This window comes from Gorilla gorilla, chromosome 9 (genome assembly GCF_029281585.2).
Source record: "Gorilla gorilla gorilla isolate KB3781 chromosome 9, NHGRI_mGorGor1-v2.1_pri, whole genome shotgun sequence".
In the NCBI taxonomy this organism is placed as follows: Eukaryota; Metazoa; Chordata; class Mammalia; order Primates; family Hominidae; genus Gorilla; species Gorilla gorilla.
Window position 1 is genome coordinate 145664601 of NC_073233.2, and position 15564 is coordinate 145680164.

The window sequence follows — 15564 nt, forward strand, 5'->3', positions numbered from 1 at the left end:
ATAAAGATAGCGGTGTAGATATTTCCATCTTAATAAAGATGGCGGTATAGATATGTCCATGTTCGTACAGATGGCGGTGTAGATATTTCCATGTTCATACAGATGGCGGTGTAGATATTTCGAAGTTTATAGAGATAGCGCTGTAGTTATTTCCATATTTGTAGAGAAATCTGTGTAGATATTTCCATGTATATGCAGATAGCTGTGTAGATTATTCCATGTTCATACACATAGCGGTGTAGATATTTCCATGTTCATCCAGATGCCGGTGTAGATATTTGCATGTTCATACAGATAGCGGTGTAGATATTTCCATGTTCATACAGATAGCGGTGTAGATATTTCCATGTTTATAGAGATAGTGGTGTAGATAATTTCAATTTTATACAGATAGCAGTGTAGATATTTCCAAGAACATACAGATAGCAGTGTAGATATTTCCACGTTTATAGAGATGGCGGTGTAGATATTTCCATGTTCATACAGATGGCAGTGAAGATATTTCCATGTTCATAGAGATGGCGGTGTAGATATTTCCATGTTTATGCAGATAGCAGTATAGGTATTTCCATGTTTATACAGATGGTGGTGTAGATATTTCCATGATTATAGAGATGGCGGTCTAGATATTTCCATGTTTATAGAGATAGTGGTGTAGTTATTTCCAAGTTCATAGAGACAGCGTTGTAGTTATTTCCATGTTTATTCAGATAGCGGTGAAGGTATTTCCATGTTTATACAGATAGCGGTGTAGATATTTCCATGTTTATACAGATAGCAGTGTAGATATTTCCAAGTTCATACAGATAGCAGTGTAGATATTTCCAAGTTCATACAGATAGCAATGTAGATATTTCCACGTTTATAGAGATGGCGGTGTAGGTATTTCCATGTTCATACAGATAGCAATGTAGATATTTCCATGTTTATAGAGATGGCGGAGTAGGTATTTTCATGTTTACACAGATGGCGGTGTAGATATTTCCACGTTCATACAGATGGCGGTGTAGATATTTTCATGTTCGTACAGATGGCGGTGTAGATATTTCCATGTTCATAGAGATGGCGGTGTAGATATTTCCATGTTTATACAGATAGCAGTGTAGTTATTTCCATGTTTATAGAGATAGCGGTGTAGATAATTTCAATTTTATACAGATAGCTGTGTAGGTATTTGCATGTTCATGCAGATAGCGGTGTAGACATTTCCATGTTCATACAGATAGCGGTGTAGATATTTCCATTTTCATACAGATAGTGGTGTTGATATTTCCATGTTCGTACAGATAGTGGTGTAGATATTTCCATGTTCATACCAATAGCGGTGTAGATATCTCCATGTTCATACAGTTATCGGTGTAGATATTTCCATGTTCATACAGATGGCGGTGTAGATATTTACATGTTCATACACATGGCGGTGTAGATATTTCCATGTTCGTACGGATGGCAGTGTAGATATTTCCATGTTCATACAGGTGGCGGTGTACATATTTCCATGTTTATACAGATAGCAGTGTAGTTATTTCCACGTTTATAGAGATAGCAGTGTAGATATTTCCATTGATATACAGATAGCTGTGTGGATATTTGCATGTTCCTACATATAGCGGTGTAGATATTTCCATGTTCATACAGACAGCGGTGTAGATATTTCCATGTTCGTACAGATGGCGCTGTAAACATTTCCATGTTCATAGAGAAGGCGGTGTAGATATTTCCATGTTTATGCAGATAGAGGTATAGATATTTCCATGTTTATACAGATGGTGGTGTGGATATTTCCATGTTTATAGAGATGGTGGTCTAGATATTTCCATGTTTACAGAGATAGTGGTGTAGTTATTTCCAAGTTTATAGAGACCGCATTGTAGATATTTCCATGTTTATACAGATAGCGGTGAAAATATTTCCATGTTTATACAGATAGCGGTGTAGATATTTCCATGTTCATCCAGATGCCGTTGTACATATATCCATGTTAGTACAGATGGCGGTGAAGATATTTCCATGTTCATACAGATGGCGGTGTAGATATTTCCATGTTCATACAAATGGCGGTGTATATATTTCCATGTTCATAGAGATGGCAGTGTAGATATTTCCATGTTCATACAAATGGCGGTGTAGATATTTCCATGTTCATAGAGATGGCGGTGTAGATATATCCATGTTTATACAGATAGCAGTGTAGTTATTTCCATGTTTACAGAGATAGCAGTGTATATATTTCCATTGATAGACAGATAGCTGTGTAGATATTTGCATGTTCATACAGATAGCGGTGTAGATATTTCCATGTTCATACAGATAGCGGTGTAGATATTTCTTTGTTCATACAGATAGCGGTGTAGATATTTCCATGTTCATACAGATAGCGGTGTAGATATTTCCATTTTCATACAGATAGCGGTGTAGATATTTCCATGTTCATACAGTTAGCGGTGTAGATATTTCAATGTTCATACAGATGGCGGTGTAGATATTTACATGTTCATACAGATGGCGGTGTAGATATTTCCATGTTCGTACGGATGGCATTGTAGATATTTCCATGTTCATACAGGTGGCGGTGTAGATATTTCCATGTTTATACAGATAGCAGTGAAGTTTTTTCCATGTTTATAGAGATAGCAGTGTAGATATTTCCATTGATATACAGATAGCTGTGTAGATATTTGCATGTTCATACAGATAGCGGGGTAGATATTTCCATGTTCGTACCGATAGCGGTGTAGATATTTCCATGTTCATACAGATAGCGGTGTAGATATTTCCATGTTCATACAGATAACGGTGTAGATATTTCCAAGTTCATACAGATAGCGGTGTAGATATTTCCATGTTCATACAGTTAGCGGTGTAGATATTTCCATGTTCATACAGATGGCGATGTAGATATTTCCATGTTTATGGGGATGGCGGTGTAGATATTTTCATGTTTACACAGATGGAGGTGTAGATATTTCTATGTTTACACAGCTAGCGGTGTAGACCTTTCCATGTTTACACAGATAGCGGTGTGGATATTCCCATGTTTATTCAGATAGCAGTGTAGATATTTCCATGTTTATACAGATAGCTGTGCGGATATTTCCATGTTTATACAGATATCAGTGTAGATATATCCATCTTAATACAGACGGCGGTGTAGATATGTCCATGTTTGTACAGATGGCAGTGTAGATATTTCCATGTTCATACAGATGGCGGTGTAGATATTTCGAAGTTTATGCAGATAGCGCTGTAGTTATTTCCATATTTATAGAGAAATCTGTGTAGATAATTCCATGTATATTCAGATAGCTGTGTAGATATTTCCTTGTTCATGCAGATAGCGGTGTAGATATTTCCATGTTCATCCAGATAGCGGTGTAGATATATCCATGTTCATACAGATGGCGGTGTAGATATTTACATGTTCATACAGATGGCGGTGTAGATATTTCCATGTTCGTACAGATGGCGGTGTAGATATTTTAATGTTCATACTGATAACGGTGTAGATATTTCCATGTTCATACAGATAGCGGTGTAGATATTTCCATGTTCATACAGTTAGCGGTGTAGATATTTCCATGTTCATACAGATGGCGGTGTAGATATTTACATGTTCATTCAGATGGCGGTGTAGATATTTCCATTTTCGTACAGATGGCGGTGTAGATATTTCCATGTTCATAGAGATGGCGGTGTAGATATTTCCATGTTTATGCAGATAGCGGTATAGATATTTCCATGTTTATACAGATGGTGGTGTAGATATTTCCATGTTTATAGACATGGCGGTCTAGATATTTCCATGTTTATAGAGATAGTGGTGTAGTTATTTCCAAGTTTATAGAGACAGCGTTGTAGATATTTCCATGTTTATACAGATAGCGGTGAAGATATTTCCACGTTTATAGAGATGGCGGTGTAGATATTTCCATGTTCATACAGATGGCGGTGTAGATATTTCCATGTTTATAGAGATGGCGGTGTAGATATTTTCATGTTTTCACAGATGGCGGTGAAGATATTTCCGTGTTTACACAGATAGCGGTGTAGACATTTCCGTGTTTACACAGATAGCGGTGTGGATATTTCCATGTTTATGCAGATAGCGGTGTAGATATTTCAATGTTTATACAGATAGCGGTGCGGATATTTCCTTTTTTATACAGATAGTTGGGAAGATATTTCCATGTTTATACAGATAGCGGTGTAGACATTTCCATCTTAATTCAGATGGCGGTGTAAATATGTCCATGTTCGTACAGATGGCGTTGTACATATTTCCATGTTCATACAGATGGCGGTGTAGATATTTCGAAGTTTATAGAGATAGCGCTGTAGTTATTTCCATATTTATAGAGAAATCTGTGTAGCTATTTCCATGTATATGCAGGTTGCTGTGTAGATATTTCCATGTTCATGCAGAAAGCGGTGTAGATATTTCCATGTTCATCCAGATGCCGGTGTAGATATATCCATGTTCATACAGACGGCGGTGAAGATATTTCCATGTTCATACAGATGGCGGTGTAGATATTTCCATGTACATACAAATGGTGGTGTAGATATTTCCATGTTCATATAGATGGCGGTGTAGATATTTCCATGTTTATACAGATAGCAGTGTAGTTATTTCCAAGTTTATAGAGACAGCAGTGTAGATATTTCCATTGATATACAGATAGCTGTGTAGATATTTGCATGTTCATACAGATAGCGGTGTAGATATTTCCATGTTCATACAGATAGGGTGTAGATATTTCCATGTTCATACATATAGCGGTGTAGATATTTCTATGTTCATACAGTTAGCGGTTTAGATATTTCCATGTTCATACAGATAGCGGTGTAGATATTTCCATTTTCATACAGTTAGCGGTGTAGATATTTCCATGTTCATACAGTTAGCGGTGTAGATATTTCCATGTTCATACAGATGGCGGTGTAGATATTTACATGTTCATACATATGGCGGTGTAGATATTTCCATGTTCGTACGGATGGCAGTGTAGATATTTCCATGTTCATACAGGTGGCGGTGTAGATATTTCCATGTTTATACTGATAGCAGTGTAGTTATTTCCATGTTTATAGAGATAGCAGTGTAGATATTTCCATTGTTATAGAGATAGCTGTGTAGATATTTGCATGTTCATACAGATAGCGGGGTAGATATTTCCATGTTCGTACAGATAGCGGTGTAGATATTTCCATGTTCATACAGATAGCAGTGTACATATTTCCATGTTTATAGAGATAGTGGTGTAGATAATTTCAATTTTATACCGAGAGCAGTGTAGATATTTCCAAGTTCATACAGATAGCAATGTAGATATTTCCATGTTCATACAGATGGCGGTGTAGATATTTCCATGTTCATACAGATGGCAGTGTAGATATATCCATGTTCATACAGATAGCGGTGTAGATATTTCCATGTTCATACAGTTAGCGGTGTAGATATTTCCATGTTCATACAGATCGCGGTGCAGATATTTACATGTTCATACAGACGGTGGTGTAGATATTTCCATGCTCGTACGGATGGCAGTGTAGATATTTCCATGTTCATAGAGATGGCGGTGTAGATATTTCCATGTTTATGCAGATAGCGGTACGGATATTTCCATGTTTATACAGATGGTGGTGTAGATATTTCCATGTTTATAGTGGTGGCGGTCTAGATATTTCCATGTTTATAGAGATAGTGGTGTAGTTATTTCCAAGTTTATAGAGACGGCGTTGTAGATATTTCCATGTTTATACAGATAGCGGTGAAGATATTTCCATGTTTATACAGATAGCGGTATAGATATTTCCATGGTTATACAGATAGCAGTGTAGATATTTCCATGTTTATAGAGATAGTGGTGTAGATAATTTCAATTTTATACAGATAGCAGTGTAGATACTTCCAAGTTCATACAGATAGCAGTGTAGATATTTCCACGTTTATAGAGATGGCGGTGTAGATATTTCCATGTTTAAACAGATAGCGGTGTGGATATTTCCATGTTTATGCAGATAGCGGTGTAGATATTTCCATGTATATACAGATAGCGGTGCGGGTATTTCCATGTTTATACAGATAGAGGTGCAGATATTTCCCTGTTTATAAAGATAGCGGTATAGATATTTCCAAATTAATACAGATGGCGGTGTAGATATGTCCATGTTCGTACAGATGGCGGTGTAGATATTTCCATGTTCATACAGATGGCGGTGTAGATATTTCGAAGTTTACAGAGATTGCGCTGTAGTTATTTGTATATTTATAGAGAAATCTGTGTAGATATTTCCATGTATATGCAGATAGCTGTGTAGATATTTGCATGTTCATACAGATAGCGGGGTAGATATTTCCATGTTCGTACAGATAGCGGTGTAGATATTTCCATATTCATGCAGATAACGGTGTAGATATTTCCATGTTCATATAGATGGCGGTGTAGATATTTCCATGTTCATACAGATGGCGGTGTAGATATTTCCATGTTCATACAGATAGCGGTGTAGATATTTGCATGTTCATACAGTTAGAAGTGTGGATATTTCCATGTTCATACAGATCGCGGTGCAGATATTTACATGTTCATACAGATGGCGGTGTAGATATTTCCATGCTTGTACGGAATGCAGTGTAGATATTTCCATGTTCATACAGGGGGCGGTGTAGATATTTCCATGTTTATACAGATAGCAGTGTAGTGATTTCAATGTTTATAGAGATAGCAGTGTAGATATTTCCATTGATATACAGATAGCTTTGTAGATATTTGCATGTTCATACAGATAGCCGTGTAGATATTTCCACGTTCGTACAGATAGCGGTGTAGATATTTCCATGTTCATACAGATAGCGGTGTAGATATTTCCATATTCATACAGATATCGGTGTAGATATTTCCTTGTTCATACCGATAGCGGTGTAGATATTTCCATGTTCATACAGTTAGCGATGTAGATATTTCCATGTTCATACAGATGGCGGTGTAGATATTTACATGTTCATGCAGATGGCGGTGTAGGTATTTCCATGTTCCTACAGATGGCGGTGTAGATATTTCCATGTTCATAGAGATGGCGGTGTTGATATTTCCATGTTTATGCAGATAGCGGTATGGATATTTCCATGTTTATACAGATGGTGGTGTAGATATTTCCATGTTTATAGAGATGGCAGTCTAGGTATTTCCATGTTTATAGAGATAGTGGTGTAGTTATTTCCAAGTGTATAGAGACAGCCTTGTAGATATTTTCATGTTTATACAGATAGCGGTGAAGATATTTCCATGTTTATACAGATAGCGGTGTAGATATTTCCATGTTTATACAGATAGCAGTGTAGATATTTCCATGTTTATAGAGATAGTGGTGAAGATAATTATAATTTTATACAGATAGCAGTGTAGATATTTCCAAGTTCATAGAGATAGCAGTGTAGATATTCCCACGTTTATAGAGATGGCGGTGTAGATATTTCCATGTTTATACAGATAGCGCTGCGGATATTTCCATGTTTATGCAGATAGCGGTGTAGATATTTCCATGTATATACAGATAGCGTTGCGGGTATTTCCATGTTTATACAGATAGTGGTGCAGATATTTCCATGTTTATAAAGATAGCGGTGTAGATATTTCCATCATAATAAAGATGGCGGTATAGATATGTCCATGTTCGTACAGATGGCGGTGTAGGTATTTCCATGTTCATACAGATGGCGGTGTAGATATTTCGAAGTTTATAGAGATAGCGCTGTAGTTATTTCCATATTTATAGAGAAATCTGTGTAGATATTTCCATGCATATGCAGACAGCTGTGTAGATATTTCCATGTTCATGCAGACAGCGGTGTAGTTATTTCCATGTTCATCCAGATGCCGGTGTAGATATATCCATGTTCATACATATGTCGGGGAAGATATTTCCATGTTCATACAGATGGCGGTGTAGATATTTCCATGTTCATACAAATGGCAGTGTTGATAATTCCATGTTCATAGAGATGGCGGTGTAGATATTTCCATGTTCATACAAATGGCGGTGTAGATATTTCCATGTTCATAGAGATGGCGGTGTAGATATTTCCATGTTTATACAGATAGCAGTGTAGTCATTTCCATGTTTATGGAGATAGCAGTGTAGATATTTCCATTGATATACAGATAGCTGTGAAGATATTTGCATGTTCATACAGATAGCAGTGTAGATATTCCCATGTTCATAGAGATAGCGGTGTAGATATCTCCATGTTCATACAGATAGCGGTGTAGATATTTCCATGTACATACAGATAACGGTGTAGATATTTCCATGTTCATACAGATAGCGGTGCAGGTATTTCCATGTTCGTACAGTTAGCGGTGTAGATATTTCAATGTTCATGCAGATGGCATTGTAGATATTTACATGTTCATACAGAAGGCGGTGTAGATATTTCCATGTTCGTACAGATGGCGGTGTAGATATTTCCATTTTCATATAGAAGGCGATGTAGATATTTCCATGTTTATGCAGATAGCGGTATAGATATTTCCATGTTTATACAGATTGTGGTGTAGATATTTCCGTGTTGATAGAGATGGCTGTCTAGATATTTCCATGTTTATACAGATAGCGGTGAAGATGTTTCCATATTTATACAGATAGCGGTGTAGATATTTCCATGTTTATACAGATAGCAGTGTACATATTTCCATGTTTATAGAGATAGTGGTGTAGATAATTTCAATTTTATACCGAGAGCAGTGTAGATATTTCTAAGTTCATACAGATAGCAATGTAGATATTTCCATGTTCATACAGATGGCGGTGTAGATATTTCCATGTTCATACAGATGGCAGTGTAGATATTTCCATGTTCATACAGATAGCGGTATAGATATTTCCATGTTCATACAGTTAGCGGTGTAGGTATTTCCATGTTCATACAGATCGCGGTGCAGATATTTACATGTTCATACAGATGGCGGTGTAGATATTTCCATGCTCGTACGGATGGCAGTGTAGATATTTCCATGTTCATAGAGATGGCGGTGTAGATATTTCCATGTTTATGCAGATAGCGGAACGGATATTTCCATGTTTATACAGATGGTGGTGTAGATATTTCCATGTTTATAGAGGTGGCGGTCTAGATATTTCCATGTTTATAGAGATAGTGGTGTAGTTATTTCCAAGTTTATAGAGACGGCGTTGTAGATATTTCCATGTTTATACAGATAGCGGTGAAGATATTTCCATGTTTATACAGATAGCGGTATAGATATTTCCATGGTTATACAGATAGCAGTGTAGATATTTCCATGTTTATAGAGATAGAGGTGTAGATAATTTCAATTTTATACAGATAGCAGTGTAGATACTTCCAAGTTCATACAGAGAGCAGTGTAGATATTTCCACGTTTATAGAGATGGCGGTGTAGATATTTCCATGTTTAAACAGATAGCGGTGCGGATATTTCCATGTTTATGCAGATAGCGGTGTAGATATTTCCATGTATATACAGATAGCGGTGCGGGTATTTCCATGTTTATACAGATAGTGGTGCAGATATTTCCATGTTTATAAAGATAGCGGTATAGATATTTCCATCTTAATACAGATGGCGGTGTAGATATGTCCATGTTCGTACAGATGGCGGTGTAGATATTTCCATGTTCATACAGATGGCGGTGTAGATATTTCGAAGTTTACAGAGATTGCGCTGTAGTTATTTGCATATTTATAGAGAAATCTGTGTAGATATTTCCATGTATATGCAGATAGCTGTGTAGATATTCGCATGTTCATACAGATAGCGGGGTAGATATTTCCATGTTTGTACAGATAGCGGTGTAGATATTTCCATATTCATACAGATAGCGGTGTAGATATTTCCATGTTCATACAGTTAGCGGTGTAGATATTTCCATGTTCATACAGATGGCGGTGTAGATATTTACATGTTCATACAGATGGCGGTGTAGATATTTCCATGTTCGTACAGATGGCGGTGTAGATATTTCCATGTTCATAGAGATGGCGGTGTAGATATTTCCATGTTTATACAGATAGCAGTGTAGTTATTTCCATGTTTATAGAGATAGCGGTGTAGATAATTTCAATTTTATACAGATAGCTGTGTAGATATTTGCATGTTCATGCAGATAGCGGTGTAGACATTTCCATGTTCATACAGATAGCGGTGTAGATATTTCCATTTTCATACAGATAGCGGTGTTGATATTTCCATGTTCGTACAGATAGTGGTGTAGATATTTCCATGTTCATACCAATAGCGGTGTAGATATCTCCATGTTCATACAGTTATCGGTGTAGATATTTCCATGTTCATACAGATGGCGGTGTAGATATTTACATGTTCATACAGATGGCGGTGTAGATATTTCCATGTTCGTACGGATGGCAGTGTAGATATTTCCATGTTCATACAGGTGGCGGTGTACATATTTCCATGTTTATACAGATAGCAGTGTAGTTATTTCCACGTTTATAGAGATAGCAGTGTAGATATTTCCATTGATATACAGATAGCTGTGTGGATATTTGCATGTTCCTACAGATAGCGGTGTAGATATTTCCATGTTCATACAGACAGCGGTGTAGATATTTCCATGTTCGTACAGATGGCGCTGTAGACATTTCCATGTTCATAGAGAAGGCGGTGTAGATATTTCCATGTTTATGCAGATAGAGGAATAGATATTTCCATGTTTATACAGATGGTGCTGTGGATATTTCCATGTTTATAGAGATGGTGGTCTAGATATTTCCATGTTTACAGAGATAGTGGTGTAGTTATTTCCAAGTTTATAGAGACCGCATTGTAGATATTTCCATGTTTATACAGATAGCGGTGAAAATATTTCCATGTTTATACAGATAGCGGTGTAGATATTTCCATGTTCATCCAGATGCCGTTGTACATATATCCATGTTAGTACAGATGGCGGTGAAGATATTTCCATGTTCATACAGATGGCGGTGTAGATATTTCCATGTTCATACAAATGGCGGTGTATATATTTCCATGTTCATAGAGATGGCGGTGTAGATATTTCCATGTTCATACAAATGGCGGTGTAGATATTTCCATGTTCATAGAGATGGCGGTGTAGATATATCCATGTTTATACAGATAGCAGTGTAGTTATTTCCATGTTTACAGAGATAGCAGTGTATATATTTCCATTGATATACAGATAGCTGTGTAGATATTTGCATGTTCATACAGATAGCGGTGTAGATATTTCCATGTTCATACAGATAGCGGTGTAGATATTTCTTTGTTCATACAGATAGCGGTGTAGATATTTCCATGTTCATACAGATAGCGGTGTAGATATTTCCATTTTCATACAGATAGCGGTGTAGATATTTCCATGTTCATACATTTAGCGGTGTAGATATTTCAATGTTCATACAGATGGCGGTGTAGATATTTACATGTTCATACAGATGGCGGTGTAGATATTTCCATGTTCGTACGGATGGCAGTGTAGATATTTCCATGTTCATACAGGTGGCGGTGTAGATATTTCCATGTTTATACAGATAGCAGTGAAGTTTTTTCCATGTTTATAGAGTTAGCAGTGTAGATATTTCCATTGATATACAGATAGCTGTGTAGATATTTGCATGTTCATACAGATAGCGGGGTAGATATTTCCATGTTCGTACCGATAGCGGTGTAGATATTTCCATGTTCATACAGATAGCGGTGTAGATATTTCCATGTTCATACAGATAACGGTGTAGATATTTCCATGTTCATACAGATAGCGGTGTAGATATTTCCATGTTCACACAGTTAGCGGTGTAGATATTTCCATGTTCATACAGATGGCGATGTAGATATTTCCATGTTTATGGGGATGGCGGTGTAGATATTTTCATGTTTACACAGATGGCGGTGTAGATATTTCTATGTTTACACAGCTAGCGGTGTAGACATTTCCATGTTTACACAGATAGCGGTGTGGATATTCCCATGTTTATTCAGATAGCAGTGTAGATATTTCCATGTTTATACAGATAGCTGTGCGGATATTTCCATGTTTATACAGATATCAGTGTAGATATATCCATCTTAATACAGACGGCGGTGTAGATATGTCCATGTTTGTACAGATGGCAGTGTAGATATTTCCATGTTCATACAGATGGCGGTGTAGATATTTCGAAGTTTATGCAGATAGCGCTGTAGTTATTTCCATATTTATAGAGAAATCTGTGTAGATAATTCCATGTATATTCAGATAGCTGTGTAGATATTTCCTTGTTCATGCAGATAGCGGTGTAGATATTTCAATGTTCATCCAGATAGCGGTGTAGATATATCCATGTTCATACAGATGGCGGTGTAGATATTTACATGTTCATACAGATGGCGGTGTAGATATTTCCATGTTCGTACAGATGGCGGTGTAGATATTTTAATGTTCATACTGATAACGGTGTAGATATTTCCATGTTCATACAGATAGCGGTGTAGATATTTCCATGTTCATACAGTTAGCGGTGTAGATGTTTCCATGTTCATACAGATGGCGGTGTAGATATTTACATGTTCATTCAGATGGCGGTGTAGATATTTCCATTTTCGTACAGACGGCGGTGTAGATATTTCCATGTTCATAGAGATGGCGGTGTAGATATTTCCATGTTTATGCAGATAGCGGTATAGATATTTCCATGTTTATACAGATGGTGGTGTAGATATTTCCATGTTTATAGACATGGCGGTCTAGATATTTCCATGTTTATAGAGATAGTGGTGTAGTTATTTCCAAGTTTATAGAGACAGCGTTGTAGATATTTCCATGTTTATACAGATAGCGGTGAAGATATTTCCACGTTTATAGAGATGGCGGTGTAGATATTTCCATGTTCATACAGATGGCGGTGTAGATATTTCCATGTTTATAGAGATGGCGGTGTAGATATTTTCATGTTTTCACAGATGGCGGTGAAGATATTTCCGTGTTTACACAGATAGCGGTGTAGACATTTCCGTGTTTACACAGATAGCGGTGTGGATATTTCCATGTTTATGCACATAGCGGTGTAGATATTTCAATGTTTATACAGATAGCGGTGCGGATATTTCCTTTTTTATACAGATAGTTGGGAAGATATTTCCATGTTTATACAGATAGCGGTGTAGACATTTCCATCTTAATACAGATGGCGGTGTAAATATGTCCATGTTCGTACAGATGGCGTTGTACATATTTCCATGTTCATACAGATGGCGGTGTAGATATTTCGAAGTTTATAGAGATAGCGCTGTAGTTATTTCCATATTTATAGAGAAATCTGTGTAGCTATTTCCATGTATATGCAGGTTGCTGTGTAGATATTTCCATGTTCATGCAGAAAGCGGTGTAGATATTTCCATGTTCATCCAGATGCCGGTGTAGATATATCCATGTTCATACAGACGGCGGTGAAGATATTTCCATGTTCATACAGATGGCGGTGTAGATATTTCCATGTACATACAAATGGTGGTGTAGATATTTCCATGTTCATATAGATGGCGGTGTAGATATTTCCATGTTTATACAGATAGCAGTGTAGTTATTTCCAAGTTTATAGAGACAGCAGTGTAGATATTTGTATTGATATACAGATAGCTGTGTAGATATTTGCATGTTCATACAGATAGCGGTGTAGATATTTCCATGTTCATACAGATAGGGTGTAGATATTTCCATGTTCATACAGATAGCGGTGTAGATATTTCTATGTTCATACAGTTAGCGGTTTAGATATTTCCATGTTCATACAGATAGCGGTGTAGATATTTCCATTTTCATACAGATAGCGGTGTAGATATTTCCATGTTCATACAGTTAGCGGTGTAGATATTTCCATGTTCATACAGATGGCGGTGTAGATATTTACATGTTCATACGTATGGCGGTGTAGATATTTCCATGTTCGTACGGATGGCAGTGTAGATATTTCCATGTTCATACAGGTGGCGGTGTAGATATTTCCATGTTTATACTGATAGCAGTGTAGTTATTTCCATGTTTATAGAGATAGCAGTGTAGATATTTCCATTGTTATACAGATAGCTGTGTAGATATTTGCATGTTCATACAGATAGGGGGGTAGATATTTCCAAGTTCGTACAGATAGCGGTGTAGATATTTCCATGTTCATACAGATAGCAGTGTACATATTTCCATGTTTATAGAGATAGTGGTGTAGATAATTTCAATTTTATACCGAGAGCAGTGTAGATATTTCCAAGTTCATACAGATAGCAATGTAGATATTTCCATGTTCATACAGATGGCGGTGTAGATATTTCCATGTTCATACAGATGGCAGTGTAGATATTTCCATGTTCATACAGATAGCGGTATAGATATTTCCATGTTCATACAGTTAGCTGTGTAGATATTTCCATGTTCATACAGATCGCGGTGCAGATATTTACATGTTCATACAGATGGCGGTGTAGATATTTCCATGTTCATAGAGATGGCGGTGTAGACATTTCCATGTTTACACAGATAGCGGTGTGGATATTCCCATGTTTATGCAGATAGCAGTGTAGATATTTCCGTGTTTATACAGATAGCGGTGCGGATATTTCCATGTTTATACAGATATCAGTGTAGATATATCCATCTTAATACAGACGGCGGTGTAGATATGTTCATGTTTGTACAGATGGCAGTGTAGATATTTCCATGTTCATACAGATGGCGGTGTAGATATTTCGAAGTTTATACAGATAGCGCTGTAGTTATTTCCATATTTATAGAGAAATCTGTGTAGATAATTCCATGTATATTCAGATAGCTGTGTAGATATTTCCATGTTTATACAGATAGCGGTGAAGATATTTCCATGTTTATAGGGATGGCGGTGTAGATATTTCCATGTTCATACAGATGGCGGTGTAGATATTTCCATGTTTATAGAGATGGCGGTGTAGATATTTTCATGTTTACGCAGATGGCGGTGTAGATATTTCCGTGTTTATACAGATAGCGGTGTAGATATTTCCATATTTATACAGATAGCGGTGTGGATATTTCCATGTTTATGCAGATAGCGGTGTAGATATTTCCATGTTTATACAGATAGCGGTGCGGATATTTCCATGTTTATACAGATAGTGGTGCGGATATTTCCATGTTTATACAGATAGCGGTATAGATATTTCCATCTTATTACAGATAGCGGTGTAGATATGTCCATGTTCGTACAGATGATGGTGTAGATATTTCCATGTTCATACAGATGGCAGTGTAGATATCTCCATGTTCATACAGATGGCGGTGTAGATATTTCGAAGTTTATAGAGATAGCGCTGTAGTTATTTCTATATTTACATAGAAATCTGTGTAGATATTTCCATGTATGTGCAGATAGGTGTGTAGATGTTTCCATGTTCATGCAGATAGCGGTGTAGTTATTTCCATGTTCATCCAGATGCCGGTGTAGATATATCCATGTTCATACAGATGGCGGTGAAGATATTTCCATGTTCACACAAATGGCGGTGTAGATATTTCCATGTTCATAGAGATGGCGGT